General features: G+C 43.4%; 1 protein-coding gene across 1 annotated transcript in view; it reads left to right on the forward strand.

Moving 5' to 3' along the window:
- Nucleotides 1-332: 332 nt before the first annotated feature.
- Nucleotides 333-17,327, forward strand: part of LOC149781685 (cysteinyl leukotriene receptor 1-like) — a 52,414-nt gene continuing 35,419 nt past the window's right edge. The window contains exon 1 of the mRNA XM_089935000.1: nucleotides 333-644. The gene's annotated coding sequence lies outside the window, so the exon portion shown is untranslated. The remainder of the gene's footprint in view (nucleotides 645-17,327) is intronic.

The raw sequence follows: 17,327 nt of genomic DNA on the forward strand, positions 1-17,327 counted from the left end.
AGAGAGATGGGTGGATGTGTTGATAGATTAGAAAGCATGTTAGTTGATGAGGAAGAGTAGTTAGTAGTCAATACAACTCTTCTCTCTCTCTCTCTCTCTCTCTCTCCATTAAATTTCACTTCTGATAGATACCTAGACAGAGATATGGGTAGATGTGTTGATAGATTAGATAGCATGCCAGTCGATCGATTTCTCCATGTATACACAATTATCATAAACCAGTATAATATAAACATAAATATGTTTGTGTAATTTTATATAAAGTTGAATAGTATGTACCTAACCTGCATGACTTCAGTAATAGGAAATACAGTAAACAAGTACGCGTCATAACATGGTCTGATAGTCGATATCTAGTCACACCTGGTTCAGAGAGCGAGGAATGAAACTAAATAGTCCCTAGTTAAATCAAACGGTAATTGTGCATTGTAATCGTCTCAATGTGTACCTTCAGAGCAGCCTAATTACACCTTCCGTAAAGCTTTGTTTATTAACTTTATCAGGTGCAAATAACATGTTCTGTTAAATCGGGCCCTCACAAATTGGACAAGCTGCGGTAGTGGAAAACCCCAACTAGCAAGGAAGTTTTTAAAAGTACACTTAACACGATATTGAAAAGTGCAGATCCATGAACAAAGCAACAGGTACCTCTCTCTCTCTCTCTCTCTCTCTCTCTTTCTCTCTCTCTCTCTCTCTCTCTCTCTCTCTCTCTCTCTCTCTCTTACGTACCGCCATTATCGTTTGACACTTGTGACTGTCATAGCCGTAACATCAGGTTCTTCATAATCTGGTAAAAGGCACATAGAGACGCATCGGTCGCTTGATCTCTCTTCTTAACCACGTTGTATTTTTTTTAAATGACATTTAATTTTTTTCACAAACATTATCGTGTAAATATCTATATAATTTTTTGTTCGAACAGCGTTATTGTCCAATATTATTTTAAATAAATTTATGTCAATGATAAAATATTTACATAAATTATTTTTAAAATATGTTCTTGCCCTGTATTATTATAAATAAATATTTGACCATGATACAAATTTGACTGTTCTTAATGGTATATCCTTTTCTATCTCTGTGTGTGTGTGTGTGTGTGTGTGTGTGTGTGACAATACAAACATTTGTAGCCGCACTGGTACGAATTATAATACTAAGTTTCGAGGTAGGCAAGCTCTGCCTAAGTGGAACAAAACGAACATACGAAGGCAAAACAAGAACTGACCACAAAAGCTATGAGGGGATCGGCTTTACATTCTTTCTTTATGGCTCAAAAAAAAAGCAAATCCCCTACAATAGAAATAAAGACGGAAAGCATCACCAGAGACAAAATCTACGCCAAAAAGTATCTACATTTTAATGTGATATCGGTTAGAAAAGAACAATAGGTTCTTGTATGAAATAAGAAAGGCAAAAAGTAAACACAAATTTATGTGTATGTGATACATAGGCGAAAACATTTGAACACATTAGCTCAGGTAGAAAAAGGGCTGTCGCGTTAGTTAAAAGGGGGTGCCCCGTTTAACACAATACAAAATCTTTAATTTCTGGCTACCGAAAATTACATCCCTGGTAACAATATTATATTTTATAGAGGACAGAGATCAAAGTACGTTATAACAGGACTACTGTGAGAAATACTAAAATTCAACTTCTACATGAGGACGGGAGGATAAAAGGGGTTAGTGTGAACAATAATACTAATCGCAGTAAACCTAATTGCTTACGGATACGTTTTTGTACCATCACTTGTACCGTAAACCTGACTGCTTACGGATACGTTTTGTACCATCACTTGTACCGTAAACCTGACTGCTTACGGATACGTTTTGTACCATCACTTGAATCGTAAACCTAATTGCTTACGGATATGTGTTTGTACCATCGCTTGAATCGTAAACCTATTTGCTTACGGATACATGTTTGTACCATCATTTGTATCATAAACCTAATTTCTTATGGATACATGTCAGTACCGTCACTTGAATCGTAAACCTAATAGCTTAACGATACGTGTTTGTACCATCACATGTATCGCAGAAACACTTCAGTTCCAAACAAAATAAAACTATGAAAGTAGTAAATGGGGATACCCTACGTACAATGGGAATTAGCATTACAAACCACCCTGGGACACTCTACGTACAATGGGAATTTAACATGGCGAAAAATCGTGGGTCAGATTACGTACAATGGGAATTAACATGGGAATAAATCGTGGGTTACTTTACGTACAAGGGAAATTTAACATGGCGAAAAATCGTGGGTCACTCTACGTACAAGGGGAATTTAACATGGGGAATAGAGTTTGGGCTTGTTTAGGGACAAGGGGAATTGAATATGGGATTTTTTTTTTTTTTTTTTTTAAATTTTTAAAAAGGGGTAGGCAATGGAAAGGCTATCTCTTTTCGAGAAATATGGCTGGCCCTGAAAAGGGCCTTTGGGTTTTCTTCATCTTCTGCTTCTAATTTCTTCTTTTTCTCCACCAAGTTCTTATTTTATCTCCAACACTCTTTCTCTTCTTCTCTTTCTTTTTCTCCTGTTCTTCTTTCTTCTTCTCTTCCACCACTTCTTTCTTCCTCTTCTCATTTTCTTCTTCTTTTTCAATCTTTTCGTTCCATTTGCTTATTCTTATTCTTTCCTCTTCATCCTCCTTCTCCTCCTTTATCTCTTTCATGACACCACTAATCTTGTCCTTTACCTTTTTTAAGTTATTAATTTCCATCTTTACACGATGGGGACTATAGGAATAATGGTCTTCAACCAATCTTATCAACATCTGCTCCATCATTCCTAAGTTGTCTAAAACGTCTTGTAATGTTTGTATTTTGTCCATTTGGTTAGAAGCCATCTTCTTTTTTTATTCTTTGCAGAATGGTTTGAACGACGAATACTGTGGGTTCTTATACTTAAAGCGCGTACGTGAAGGAAAACATCCCCCTAAAACGTAAAATTGATCTTACCTAGATCATGACCAAACAACGCGCGGACGTGAAGGAAAACATCCCCTACTTTTTCATTTCATATAATAAAACCCAAACTATACTTTCTCATTTCATATAATAAAAACCCAAACTATACTCTCCACATACGCTAAGAAACAATAAACAAAATCCATAATCTACTATCCTCACAATCATATGTGAGCGCTTACAAAACCCAAACTATACTCTCCACATACGCTAAGAAACAATAAACAAATCCATAATCTACTATTCACACAATCGTACGTGAGGTACAAACACAAACACACAAACACAAACACACAAACACATACGCTAAGAAACAATAAACAAAATCCATAATCTACTATCCACACAATCGTACGTGAGCGGTTACAAAACCCAAACTATACTCTCCACATACGCTAAGAACAATAAACAAATCCATAATCTACTATCCACACAATCGTACGTGAGCGCTTACAAAACCCTAACTATACTCTCCACATACGCTAAGAAACAATAAACAAAATCCATAATCTACTATCCACACAATCGTACGTGAGCGCTTACAGAACCCTAACTATACTCTTCACCTACGCTAAGAAACAATAAAGAAACCCATAATCTACTATTCCCACAAACATACCTTAGCTCTTACAAGCACCAACACACAAACACATACCCTCACACTATCTTAAAAAAGAGTTAGTGTTTATATTCACACTACTCTACCTACACATTGGCAAATTGATGGTTATTTCTTTTCTAGAGTATTGGGTAGCCCTGAAAAGGGCTGTTTTTTTTGTTTGGAACTTCATGGACACCTGGTTAATGGTGGCACCTTCCAGGCCTGGCGCCGCATACACATCTTGTCCCCCAGTTACTTTTTACCTTTTTGGGGGAGAGAGCAGAGGCAGGATATGTCGCTTCAGAATCCCAATTTTCGCTCTCTGGGATTCTGAAATTTCTTCTTCTTCTCTCCTTTTCCTCCTCCTCCTCTTCTTTGTATCTTCTCTCCTCCTCTTTGTATCTTCTTTCCTCTTCTTCTTTATATCTTCTCTCCTCCTCTTCTTTGTTTCTTCTTTCCTCCTCCTCTCTTATCCTTCCCTCCTCCACAATGGCTTCCGCGGCCAGTTCATTTAATATGCGCCTGGCATATTCCAGATGCACATGAAGTTCCAACAGTTTCTCCAGTCTCGTGTTCATTTTTGGTGTTGATCAATCAACAAGGGTAGCTGGACTGCCGAACGAGTTTCAATTTATAGTGAAAGCGCGGACGTGATGGAAAACATCCCCCTAAAGACATAAAATTGATCTTACCTAGATCATAACCAAAAAAAAACAACAACGCGCGGACCTAAAAGAAACACTCACTCACTTTTTTATGCTACCAATCACTATTTTAAAATTTTTTATAAATCACTTCAATAGACTATCCACATACGCAAAGCAATCCAATCTAACCCCAAATTTACACCTCAAACACCAAAAAAAAAGACATCATTTTAATCTACTATCCATACCAACTTACTTAACCACTTACAAACACAAACACTCAAACACATACCCTCACATTTTTTAAAAAAGAGTTAGTGTTTATTTTCACACTACTCTACCTACACACATTGGCAAATCGATTGTTATTTCTTTTCTAGAGTATTGGGTAGCCCTGAAAAGGGCTGGGTTTTTTTTGTTTTGCTATGGCATTCTTTTTAGTTTCTAAGAATGCGATGTCCTCTGAGGATAGACTTTCTGGCGATAGGTCTGCTTCTTCGGAAAGAGAAGAAGAACTCTTTGGTGTCGATACGACAATCGACAAAGCCTCTGTCAGCTTCAGGTTGCTGCTGTTGCTGTTGTTGCTGCTGTTGCTGCTGTTGTTGCTGTCTCTGAAGTCTGTACTTCTCTGTCCATTCTTCTTTCTCCCTGTTCATTTCTTCTCTGAAGAGCTCTTCTATCAGGTCTTCAGTGATTTTTAACATTCTCACATTCTCTATTTCTTCTGGCTTCGGTATCAGACTGTGTCTGACCCTATGCAAATTCACGTAGGCTTCGTTGAGCTTAGCTAGTTTGGAGCACATCTTCGTAGGAGGATGAGTCGACAATGGATGGTTAGACTGGAAACAACCCCGGTTCTTAAAGTCAAAGCGCGGACGTGAAGGAAAACATCCCCCACACGGTTTTCGAGTCGCAACGTTTAGTGAGTGTCATGAGAGGGATAGTAAGAAATGAAAGAGCATCAATCCAACATTCTTATAGCTAAACAAAAGACAAAGGCATTTTTTTCAAAACACAACATTTTTTATTCAAAAATCACTTAACACTAAACAACAACTCTAACATTTTTTAACAATAATCCAACAATATAACATCAAACAATTTTTTCAAAACACAACATTTTTTATTCAAAAATCACCTAACACTAAACAACAACTCTAACATTTTTTAACAACAATGCAACACTAAAAGTTTTTCCACTAGGTAAAGAGGGATAACAGTCTTCCATGGTTTCTAGTAATCTAGGATGACTTCTCTCAAACTGTTGATTTCTATGGTATTATCGAATTCTGCATACAGGATGACGTTCACCGTTTCATCAGGGTCTCGGTCTTTAAACTGAATTTCCACACGAATCTGGCCGGATTTTATAGGGTGGAAATGTCCCTCGTCGCTGCCTTGGTCTGGAGTGAAATCGAAAGCCCACAAAGCGTAGCCTCCTGCATAATCCTCGTACGTAATACCGTGACTGGTATTGGTTCCTAACTGTCCGGTGGCTTCGTACAGGGACAAGTACGATCTCAAGTAATTCTTCTTGGTAAAGTCAGGTTCGAAAGGTCGGGTACACAAGGTCTTGCCATCGCGACTGACTTCGATTTTGGACACGCCAAAGTGTTGAAAGTAGAAAGGATTTTTTTCGGCAGCTCCGTTGAAGGCTGTATTCTCGACGATACCACCGATCAAACGTTTGGGTAACTGTCCTTGGAACAGATGATCTTCGATCATGGATCGCTGTCCCTTGGGAATGGTGAAGGTTTTCACTTCCACGCGTCGTATGGGATACTTGGCAGTCGTTCTGCTCAACGTCTGACTGATGTCGTTTCCCACTTTAGGTAACACTTCCACACGGCGTACGTAGAGTCTGGCTTCTAGGATTTTGGTTTTGTAACCGTCACTATCAGCCATCAAATGGAAAGCGGCACTGCTACGATTCAGTCTCAGGCGGACATCCACCCCGTTCAGCAAATACTTTTCTTGCAACCACATGTCCAAATGCAAACGATCCATCAGTTCTAAACTTGTGTCGGCTCCCGTGATTCTCTTTCTTCGTTCTACAAATCCATCATTGTTGTCTTTCTTTTCATCAGTTTCCAATATTTTAAACTTGGTAGGTTCGTCAGCTTCCCATACCACACAGGCATTGAAATGAGTGTTCTTGGCATCTATTCCGTACGTCAAGAGATTTTCCAGGTAGGCACGATAAGGGTAAGTATCCATGCTGCTACTGACCAGTTTGTTATTCAAGTACAAGTCCACTCCACTGAACAAGGAATGCATGAAATTGTTGACGGGAGCTACTGCTTCATCGTCTATAGGACCTCCAGTCTTATCTAGAATTTTGACTTTCAGGTACAAGTAACTGCTATTCAGATCGATGTAATCTTCGGGCTGTCCTTTGATTTCAAACTCGATGGGAGCGGAATCGGTCAGTGAGGAGACGGGGTGAAATTCCACCCACTGGGATTCTTGCATCGTCATCATCGTGGGGGGCATGGCAAACAGATCCAGTTCCGTCTTGGAACAAGCGCAAGATTCTCGGTGCATCATTTTTTTGTCTCTTTTCTCAGTAATCGAAAACGTCTAAGTCTCGAACGGTTCTTCTTTTCTTGGCCTTTCTCGCTTGAAGTCTGGTGAAAGTGTGTTTTCTTCGTCGTCTCTTTCTGCCTTGTCCTTGCTGAATGCCTGACTCGGTAGCGTGCAGGGCATTTATAGGTGTTTCTCGTTGGCCTAAAATGTCTTTGCCCGTTTGCAGCAAGACATTTTTGCCTGCCCTCATGAAGGCTTCTCTAGGGTTTTGTTTGTCGATGATGACATTTTGGAGAAATTCTTTGCCTTGCGTCAGTGCCGCATCTTTCAAGGCGTGCAATCCGCGTGTCACCATCGGTTTCAACACTGGGGCCACCGAACGAAAGGCCGATTTTAACATGTCTCCTAAACCGTGTCCTCGCTGTCGAGCAACCCCTCGGTACACTGGATACATGACTTACTTACGAGTCGTGAGAGAACCGTTTTCGAAAATGGAGTTTCACCGTGACTTTTCCTTTGGTGAATGGAATATTTTGTCCCAGATCTCCTTTTATAGCAATGTTGACCGTGTCCAAATACGACTTGCTGACCGGCAAATAGTGAGGATGGACAAATTCGCGGTGGACGTGGTAAGTGTTTCCACCTTCCTCGTCAGCATCTGTGGCAGAATCCACTTTGAAAGGAATGACACGCAGTAACGGTACGGAGGTGTGTCCCACCACGTTGTACTCCACCACATCGGAATACACGAACATCAAATTCAGTCCTTGGTTCAGTTCTACCGGGGCACGAAATGACTTGCTAAAAGACTCGTTGTCGTAAACGATGGGTAATTCGTTTTTCTTGATCATGGTCTTTCTCATGTCCATGTCTCCGCCCAACATGTCATACAATTCAGGACAAAATAAAATGGACAGGATTTTACTCCGTTCAAATTTCATCAAGAAGCGACGAGCTGCTTTGTGGTACTTCATGGTGACATTTTTGTTGACATGCTCCAAAGCTTTCAGAAACACGACATTAAACCTGGAGGTTATGGTGCTGACCAAATGTTGACCACTAAAATAATAGCCTGGGGGAATGAACAAGTGATAGGTGGTGTACTTTTGTGTACGGGTTTTCTTGTCATATTTGACATTGCTATCCATCCACTGTTGCATTTGCTCGTCATGAACTTCCACATCAAAAAAATTTTGATTGGGAAGGACATTGAGGACTTGGGTCGGGTGAATCATTTCTACTAAAGCCACTTCCCAATGGGCTTCGTGATCTAACTGGATGGCCTGAGGTAATTTGGCCGTGTAACAGCTCAACGTGTTCTTGGGAAACACCTCCATGGAACTGTCACTGGGTAAAGTTAAGTCAAATTGCTTTTGGTGACTCATAATTCCAGAGTTCTGTGGGTGTCCGAGGGGTTACTGGACGTCAGAGGCGTGTCTCCGTCTAAAATGGGGTTCTGGTTGTGATTGAAGTGGTGACTGGCACTGGCACTGGACACAAGGTTCCCGGGGTTCCCGTTCGAGGTGAATTTCAGGGAGGGATTAGGAAGCAGGTAACCGATGCAACTGCTCAATAAAATGGTCCACAATTGTTTGTCTCCTTGTTGCAAACTCAAATTGGCGATGGCTGCCCCGATGACACAATACACCACGAAGATTTGGCAGAAAAAGACGATTTGCGTTTTAGGCACACGTTCTCCACACCACACCCACAAGGGTTGTTTTTGTAAATCTTGCACAGAAGAACTAGGTGAAGGAGGAGTGGTCGACGTAGCTGCGTCTGCTGTGTGAAAGGGCATGATGGTCACTTCTTTTTATAGTCGATGACTTGCGAAGCGTCGATCCAAGAATCAAAACTGGGTGGATATCCTTTCCAACGTACTTTGACTTCTTTGACACGTCGTTTGCCCACTTTACGGGTTCTACGTTCGAGAATGCTTTCGATGTCGTACACGTCGTCTTCTTTTTTGGTCACACGTTGTAACTCGGGCAAATAAAACGTTCCTTTGAGCACTTCTCCGTTCATGTCTTCCAATTTATAGACGGCAGGATGACGGCCATGCACTCGTCCAGTGACGCGAAACAATTCGGTCGTCCAGTTAGGTAAGTAACCTTTGTCGAAAGTGCGTTTGGTTTTGCCAATGCGCACCCAATCTCCTACGGCCAACTCTCCACTTTTCTTGGGGACAGCCCTCGTCGGGGACGTACCAAACAGGCGCTCAAACACCAACACTTCGTTGTCGGGAGTCACGTCTTGCGGGGCACGTCCAATGCTTCGATGGTAAGATTGGTTGTACGCTTGCACCAGGTGCGGTAAGATGTCGATGTACTTCAGAGTGTGGTGATGCGTAAAATATTTCCACATGCGTTCTTTCAAAGTGCGTTGAAAACGTTCCACGATGCTGGCTTTGGTTTCGGGATTCTCCGTGGTAAAAAAATGAATGTCACGTTTCTTTAATTCTTTTTGGAAAGCTTGGTTCAGAAATTCGGTGCCTTTGTCCGTTTGCCATCGAAGAGGGTGACGACCGCTTTGTTTCAACACCCGTTGCAGGGCTCGCACTAACTCGCTGCTCGATTTGGAAGTCAAGGGCACGACCCAGGCAAATTTGGAAAAGACGTCGATGACACAAAACAAATATTTGTAGCCACGATTGTAGCTGGCCAAATGAGAGACATCGGCTAAATCGGCTTGCCATTGATGATCGATGCCTTCCACTCGGGTGCGACTTCTGGCAAACTTGCGTCGAATGGGTTTGTGTAAAGTGTAGGTAGCTTGTTCTTGTAACCATCGTTGCACTTGAGGTAAACGGAGACTTTTCAGTCGCGTTTTGGCAGGATGATACAATTTTTGAACTCCTGCGTAACCTGCAGGATGGGAGGGATCGTAGTAAATGCTGGCTAAGACTTTTTCCATTTTTTTGTGTTGGTTGGTGTGTTAATAAGACACCCACTCTTGGAGGATGCTACTCTTTTTCTCTTGGGGTATTTTCTTGGATTGCAATGCTTTGCGTGTGCGGCCAGCAATAGGTGTCGAAGAGGAGAAGGATGTCTGAGCGGGGGATATCGGTTCTTGTTTCACTTCTGTCTTCACTTCTGTCTTCACTTTCTTTTTCTCTTGTGAGGAAGAAGGGGTGGCCATCATCTTTTTAATCCATCCAATTCTGGAGGTAGGTGGTGTTGTTAACCTGCGTACTTTTCCTGGTGTAGTTTGAAACCCTTCCTCTTCTTCTCCTTTTTCTGTCTTGGTCACGGGTGCTGGTGGTACTGGTACTGGTACTGGTACTGGTGATGGTGCTGGACTTTTCATCAAGGTCTTAAAATCTTTCAGAGTGGGTAGAGCTGTTTCGTCTAAAGCTTTCTGGTGAAAGAGTTGCAGTCGTTGCAAGAGTTGACCGTACTTTTGCGATTTTTCTGTTTCGGACAAATCTTGGCGATCCATCAAGGACTGCAATTCGTGTTGTAACTGGGACATCTCGCTCAAATGGGGATTGGGAGGTAAATGCGGGGTGTGTTGTTCTTGCCACCGATGGTATTCCATCCATCGTTTGTAAGGCACTAAAGCTAGTTTTCGTCCTTCCATGGGGTCGTCAGGGGTCGATTCTGAGATCTTGGAACTTCCGAGGCCTTTTTATCTTGCTCCCACCAGTCCTCCCAACATGGTTCCCAAGACTCCTTTCAGTATGGGGCCTAACAAGAGAGGTAAAATACCTCCACGTTGCACTAACATCATCTTTTTTTGACGAATGGGAATTTTCTTTTGAACCATTTTCCGAAGAACGTGACGATGTTTGCCTAAGCATTGTTTCTGGTGTTTGGACAAAGGGATCGTGCCTTTCAAAACGTTCAAACAACATTCGCACACGGTATCGATGACCTCTTTGGAGGCTGTTTGAATGAGTTTTTTTTCGTAGGGGTGGAGAAGCTTTGGACAGGACAGATAACATGTCCCCATGTTTGGCTAAACGTGGTGGCAGTCCTTTCCTTTTCTTTCCTTGGGGTTTTCTGGAGGGTGACATCTTTGAGTCTTCAGGAGCACCAAAAAACACTGATACCCGACTTGGTCACAGGCCTTTTTTATACTGGAACGCGTCGCCACTGATTGTCTTTACGTCGTATTAGTTTGAGGACAGGCATGACACGTCGTGCAGGGGTACGTAACGGACTAAATCGAGCCAGTTCTTGCTTGGACAAATCCAGTAAACTTTGTAACATGCCCGATCTTTCTTGAACTTTGATTTTGGGAGAAGGTACTTTGTGAGCAGCAGCCACTGCCAATAAATTGGAGGGTCCTGCCACTGGGGAAGTTCTTTTGGGGGTCATCAACGGAGAAGTTCTTGGTGTGATCAACGTCTCCAAGTACTCTTCAGTTCTGGGTGTCATCAACGGAGAAGTGGACAAACGTGAAGCTGCCGGAGACGCAGTCACCGCCGTGGCAGGTCGTGGTTTGCGAGTGTAAGGTTGCGTCCTGGCCGAAGTGCCTCTCTTGCGACTAGTTTTCTGTGGACTTTTCTTTTTCTGGGGGCTTCTTTTCTTTTTCCGGGGTGGTGGTGGTGTCTGGTCAGAGGAGGGTCCCGCCACTGGAGAAGTTCTCCTTGGGGACCTGGTCTTTTTCTTCTTGGGGCTTCGTTGGACTTTTGTCTTGGGTATAACTTTTGGGGCATTAGGATCCCATCTTAAGAGTGAGCGAATGATGACCCCTCCTAGAGTACCGCTCCCTCCAGGTTTCAAAATGATTTGTTTCTTGGTTTGAGTGTCGATGCGGGGATCGGCCAGTTGGACCAAAGCGACTTTGTTTCGATCAAAAAAGCGTTTGGTTTGATGAGGAATCTGAATGATTCCTTGGAGTAATTGACGTGCCGTCACCGTGAACCATCGTAAGACTTCTTTGAGACTAGCTTCTAAGACACGAGCTCGTGTTTGTGGATTTTTTTCTCGACTGATGCCATACAAGGCACGAATCAATTTGACGGGAAGATGCGACTGAAGGGACGTCATGTTCGCACTGTGTGAGACAGACGAAAAAGGGTCTGAGGTTTTTATAGATTTTTTTATGGGGAGTGAAATGAAGTCGAGGACGGAGACGTGTACAGGACAGGCCCTCCGTCTTGGCACCAGTGGTGAAACAAGTGGGTACGAAATCGCAAATCCTCGGGAGTCGTAGGTTTCAAATCGACGAGCAAATAGGCGTGTGGCGTTTGAGTGGCATCGTCGTATGCCTGAGTCAGCCAAGGCGTTCCTAACTGTTTGGCTAAGACTTGCACTTGCGATTTATCTCGAGGGCTTTTAAACAAGACCACGTAATGCGCATTGAGACTGATGGTGCGATGGGCTTTACTTTGTTGAAACAAATTTTCAGCGATGTAAACGACACTGGCATTACGGTGATGCCCTTTGCGCGTGAACCACAGTTTAATTTCTTCTTCGTCTTCTCCTAACATGTCGTCGAAAATGACCAAATGGGTTTGACGGGAGTCAGAGACGATGCCGTCGTCTTCTTTAGGAATGCCTTCCACAAACACGATGGAATCGCCTTGACTTTCTCGCAAGAGGCTGTACGCCGATTGCCACTCTTTGTAACACCACACGATCCGTTGAGGGGGCCGATCGATCAAATGATGTTTATGTTCGATCAAACGTTTGACGAATTCGGTTTTGCCAGAACCGCTAGGTCTAGCAATGAGCATGTTAAAGGGATGGCGAAGATACAAAGCCTCCCAACTGGCACGATCTAAGTGTTCGTCGATGACTTTGACAGTAGAGGAAGAGGGAGCAGAGACAGTAGAGGTAGCCATGGTGTGAGGAATATCACTTGTGACACGAAAAAACAAACAAGACAAGAGTTTATATACTTTTTCAGAACACGTTATTGAATGTTTTTTTCAAACATGAATACGAAAGACAAAAATACATAAAAGCCAAAGGCTTAAGTACAAGAATAAAAGGCACATGAACGTGGAATAAAAAACAAGTGTCTGTACAACAACCACATGTTTTGGGTAAAGTTCTAACCAGTTCTATAGTAGGGGGTAAGGTCACACAAGTGTCCTCCCGAAAGGGTCTTTCAGGCCTGTCCACGACAGTCCTGTCCTGGGTGACGGGTTCTTCTGGCACCGTCACTAACACAGGTTGAAAAGTAACTTTTTTCCTTGAATAACTCTCGTGCATACTGGGCCACCTCTTGTGTCCAAGCCTCAAAACCCTGGTCTCGGTGATGTCCAACATTTGACTCCTAACCAATCTGGTTTCTTCTTCGTCAACGACATGGTAAGTTACTTCAATGAACAATGAACTATTGGTCTTGGACGTTGTCCCTTTTAATATGCTGACCAATATCGATGTGACCGTACGGCAACGTAAAGTGATTGGGAAGTCTCACTTGCTTCTGGTACACGATTTGATAGATTTTTTCCAGGGGCCGACTGACGATGTGGTGAGTGGGTAAACGTACAATCTTGTTCGGTTGATAAGTGGTCACTTTAAAGTTTCCATCCTCTCCCGATTGCAAGGCTTCTTTCAATACCCCAAAGTTGACCACTCGACTGGTACGATGATTCAGAGTCAGTCCTTTCACTTTGCACGTCGTGTGCACTTCTCCTTGTTTGTCCCGGTATTCGTAACCGTAATTTTTGGGACCACCACTGACGAAACTTAGAATCTTGTCGTCGGGATGCTCGTCTGTCCAGGCTCCTAAACGGTCTCCTTCGATGTCAGGGTGCTGTTGACTCGGGTGATGGATGTAAATGCAACTGTCCGTGTCAAAGTACAGGACGCGTTCTTCTAACAGTTCTAAAGCTTCGTACAATTTTAAGCGAGCATGAGCTGTCACGTAAGCCGCAATGATGACATTTCCAAAAGGGTCGTCTTGTACAAAGTCCAGATCTTCTTCGTAATTGACCAAGATCAAATTCTCTCGAACGACGTCCACGTGTTTCATGTATTTGGTTTTGTCGTGAATCATCTGGAAGTAGCGGAAGGTTCTGTCAAATATTCCGTCTTGGGTAAACACGGTCGTTGTGCCATTTTACCCCACAAGCAATTTAACATCACTTTGGCAAACGATCGCCTGCCTTCGTTTTTTTCGATGTGGTCTAAAGAGATGCCTTCTTGTTCGTAGTATTTCTCTTTGAATTGTATTTGGTCTTCGAGAGTGTGACACCAGGACGGATAGCCGCTGGCTTCTTGTTTCAGTTTCAAAAAGGCATCCACGTAGTCGGCGAAAATGCCTTTCTGAGTAGGGTCACCCTTGTGGTACTGTTGTGTCTTGGGAAAGTGGCAAATTTCGTACACTTCTAACAGTTGGTATCCCATGTCCAGAGTTTTGAACAATTCCACGCTGACCCAGGTTCCCGTCAAGGCACGTTCTTCCTGGCTGTGATGGCAAGGTTGGTCCTGGTTGCACGTTTCGGCACAAGTACGGCACAAGGGAAACATCAGTTTGCCTTGACAATGGTGAGGTCAGACGGGATGGTATAGGTTCGTGGGAGGCAAAACTTTGCACTTGATCAAGCCTTCGTATTGTCGAATGTTTTTCAGGTCGATGTGTTCCGTCAGCAATTGCGGGTGCCCTACAGGAAAGCGACAATATTTGCACACGTAGGGATACAGCGAACACACGTCCAAGTATTTGATTTCTTCTCCTTTCTCTTCGTCGGCTTGGTACAGCAAACAGGTGGCATTGGTCCTTCCTCCGTACAAACTATCCCTCGGGTTCAGCGGGTCCATGAACTGGTAACTTTCCACGAGGCATTTAAACTCGGGATCGGTTTTCATACGGTGATCGTACTCGTGTTCCCACATTTCCACCACTTGGTATCCTTCCTGTTCTAACTTTAGGCGTCGCTGACAAGTGTCCTGGTACAGGTCTTCCATGGTCCGTTGTAAAAACTGATTTTTAGTGTCACGGTCAGGGTAGCAGACGGGACATCCGTGAAATAAGCAACCGTTAAACTCGTACACGATCTTGGGGTTTTCTAAGTCCCAGCCATCGACCGAATACGTTCCGATGGTCTTTTCGCCTCCTCCGTTGCGGGCATGCTGAATCCATTTGTCTTCCTTGTCGCACAAGTAATGTAACCAGCGTAGGGCTTTGACCGAGTATTGACGTTTGACAAAGTGGGTCGTTTGAGGACTGATGACAGCCACGGTGTTTTCAGGCATGAATCGTTGTCGATACACTAAGGAACACGCTTTGGCAATGGTGCAAGCTTCTTTCAAAGGATCGACCCCTCCGTGTTCCATGAACAGTTCTCGAAATTTTCCACAGCAACGTCGTAAAATGTCCACGTCGGAACGACAATACTTTAACATTTCTTCCTGAAAGTCGAAGGGGTCCGAGGCGTGAGCCTGGTACCAAGCGTAGAAATCTTCTCGTTGTTCGGTACGCATGTTGTCGGGGTCGTAATAGTGAGCCTCAGGCAAATGGGGTAGAACGGCATGTTGATTGGCTTCCGTATTGAAAAAGTGTGGAAAGTACCCTTTAGCCATTTCTGTCATTCCAAACGTTTTAGGCATTCGGCTCAAAGGCATGGCCAAGTAACTCATCGAATCTTTAAACTGTACTTGTCCCACTTGCATGAAAATGATTTTGGCTCCGTTCAAAGTGACTTTAGGACGTTCGGTGCCTTGTTCCGTATAGTATCTGAGAAGAAACTGTCCATCGTATCCGGAGAAATTGTGAGCCATCACCGTGGCATGACGATGACAATCTCCGTAACGTTCGATGTCCTCTTGGCTCCACATCTTGTCGATGGGGTCTAAGACCCATTGGGCAAAATCGGCTAACGTGTTTGGTCCCCGAAAGATTTTTTCACGTCCTCCAGGAATCTTGCTGCAGTGAGGGCAATGACTGAAGATAGGTTCTTGAATGCACTTCTCGCACGCTCGATGAGCCACGCAGAAATTAGGAATGTGAATGCCGGTCTCTTGCATGCATTCGAAATCGAAAAAGATGAAATTGCCTTTCTTCTTGTGACCGTCCTCTTTCTCTGGTGGGGGTTGGTATTTTTGCACGTAGCATTGGTGTTCCAAGTCCACGATGTGATGACAAATGTGACATTTTTTTTTCCTGAACATACGTGTGCCTTGGTACTATTGGTACGTATGCCTTGTCTACACGTAGGGCACAATCTCAAGAGTTGACAAGCACATTTCAGCTGTGAACCTTGCGTCTTCAGATGTTGCTGGTAACAGGTAGGACTGACAAACGTGCGCAAACAAGTGGAACAAGGCACTGGTCCTTCGCTCAGACAGGGTGGAGAGGCCAAACATCCTGGGCATTTCATTCCACAATGCTTGTGTTGCTCTCGATTGTTATAACCGTAGTCACATTTCTCACAATAATAACCGTATCCCAGGAATCCAGTGATACTGGTAATGGTATCGAAATGGTCATCGTGATGATAGACATGAATGTATTTTCCGTCCTTAAAATCTTGGCCTCGAAACAACAGAGGCCCGCGCATTTCTTGAGGGTGCACTTTCAAGGTGTAGCGTGGAGCTAGGGCATCTTGCAATTTTTGCATCTCAGGAATGCCACAGGGTGTGTCTTTGGACAATCCGGCTTGTTGTAACAGGAGTTCTGCTTCGTTTCGTTGTTTGGCTCGATAGGAACGTTGAATAGTGTTCCAGGTTCTTTTCCATTCTACCGTGTCGTTCTTGTTGGCATAGGTTCGTCCCACCACGATGGCTCGAGCTAAACACATCTGGTCTTGAGGGTTGTTAATTCGGACGAGACTTGTTTTGGTGTTGCGAAGGTCGTCCACCAATAACATCTTTTTGCGTCCTGTCCCTTGAGGAAGAGAGACGTGAGCCATTTTCAGTGTGGCTTTACCATCGGTGATGTCAAACTGGTCATTAGATTGTTGTACGTGTTGAATCTTGTCCATGATTTTGGAAGGGGTTAGTTCTGCGGGTCTGCTAAACTCGATCCAAACAGGGGATTTCAAACCGTCGTGATCTATGGATAGTGTCAAGCGATCGTCTTCTTTGGGTTGACATTGTCGCTTGAGTGCGGTGAGCAAAGAATCCCACATCTCGGTGATAAACCCTTCTGCTTTCTCCAAGGGTACGTCGGTCTTGAAATCTTTAAACTTCACCGTGTAGGTGTAAGCCGTGGTTCTAAATTTTCTAGAGGAGCGCTTTTCCGTCTCTCGAATGGAATAGTATTTTTCAGGGTTGACTAAGGGTGGTGAACTTGGTTTAGAGGGTTCGGATTCTGATTCACTCATGTCCTCTTCAAAATCACTGGCATGAATTTGTGCCAAGATTTCAGCCCTGGTACGAGGCGATAGATCACGTTTCTGCCTCTTACTTTCTTCTTCTTCTTCTTCTTTCTTCTCGAATGAATAGGATCGTTTCATCTTGAGTGCAAAACGTCAAATGACTCAAGTTCAAACACCATAGACTAATTTATAGTCATGGCAAACCAGCGTATATAAAAAGGGTGTGTCTTGTCCTTTCACTATTCATTTCACTCTCAAACCGAGGAGAACGATGGAAGAGACTAGCCAAATCGAACGTTTCGTCAGAGCTTTGCGAGGGGTCATTAGAAAATTCTCTTCAGACCAGCCGACAGACTACTCTC

Source organism: Sinohyriopsis cumingii, chromosome 15 (genome assembly GCF_028554795.1).
Source record: "Sinohyriopsis cumingii isolate HCF-2022 chromosome 15, ASM2855479v2, whole genome shotgun sequence".
Lineage (NCBI taxonomy): Eukaryota > Metazoa > Mollusca > Bivalvia > Unionida > Unionidae > Sinohyriopsis > Sinohyriopsis cumingii.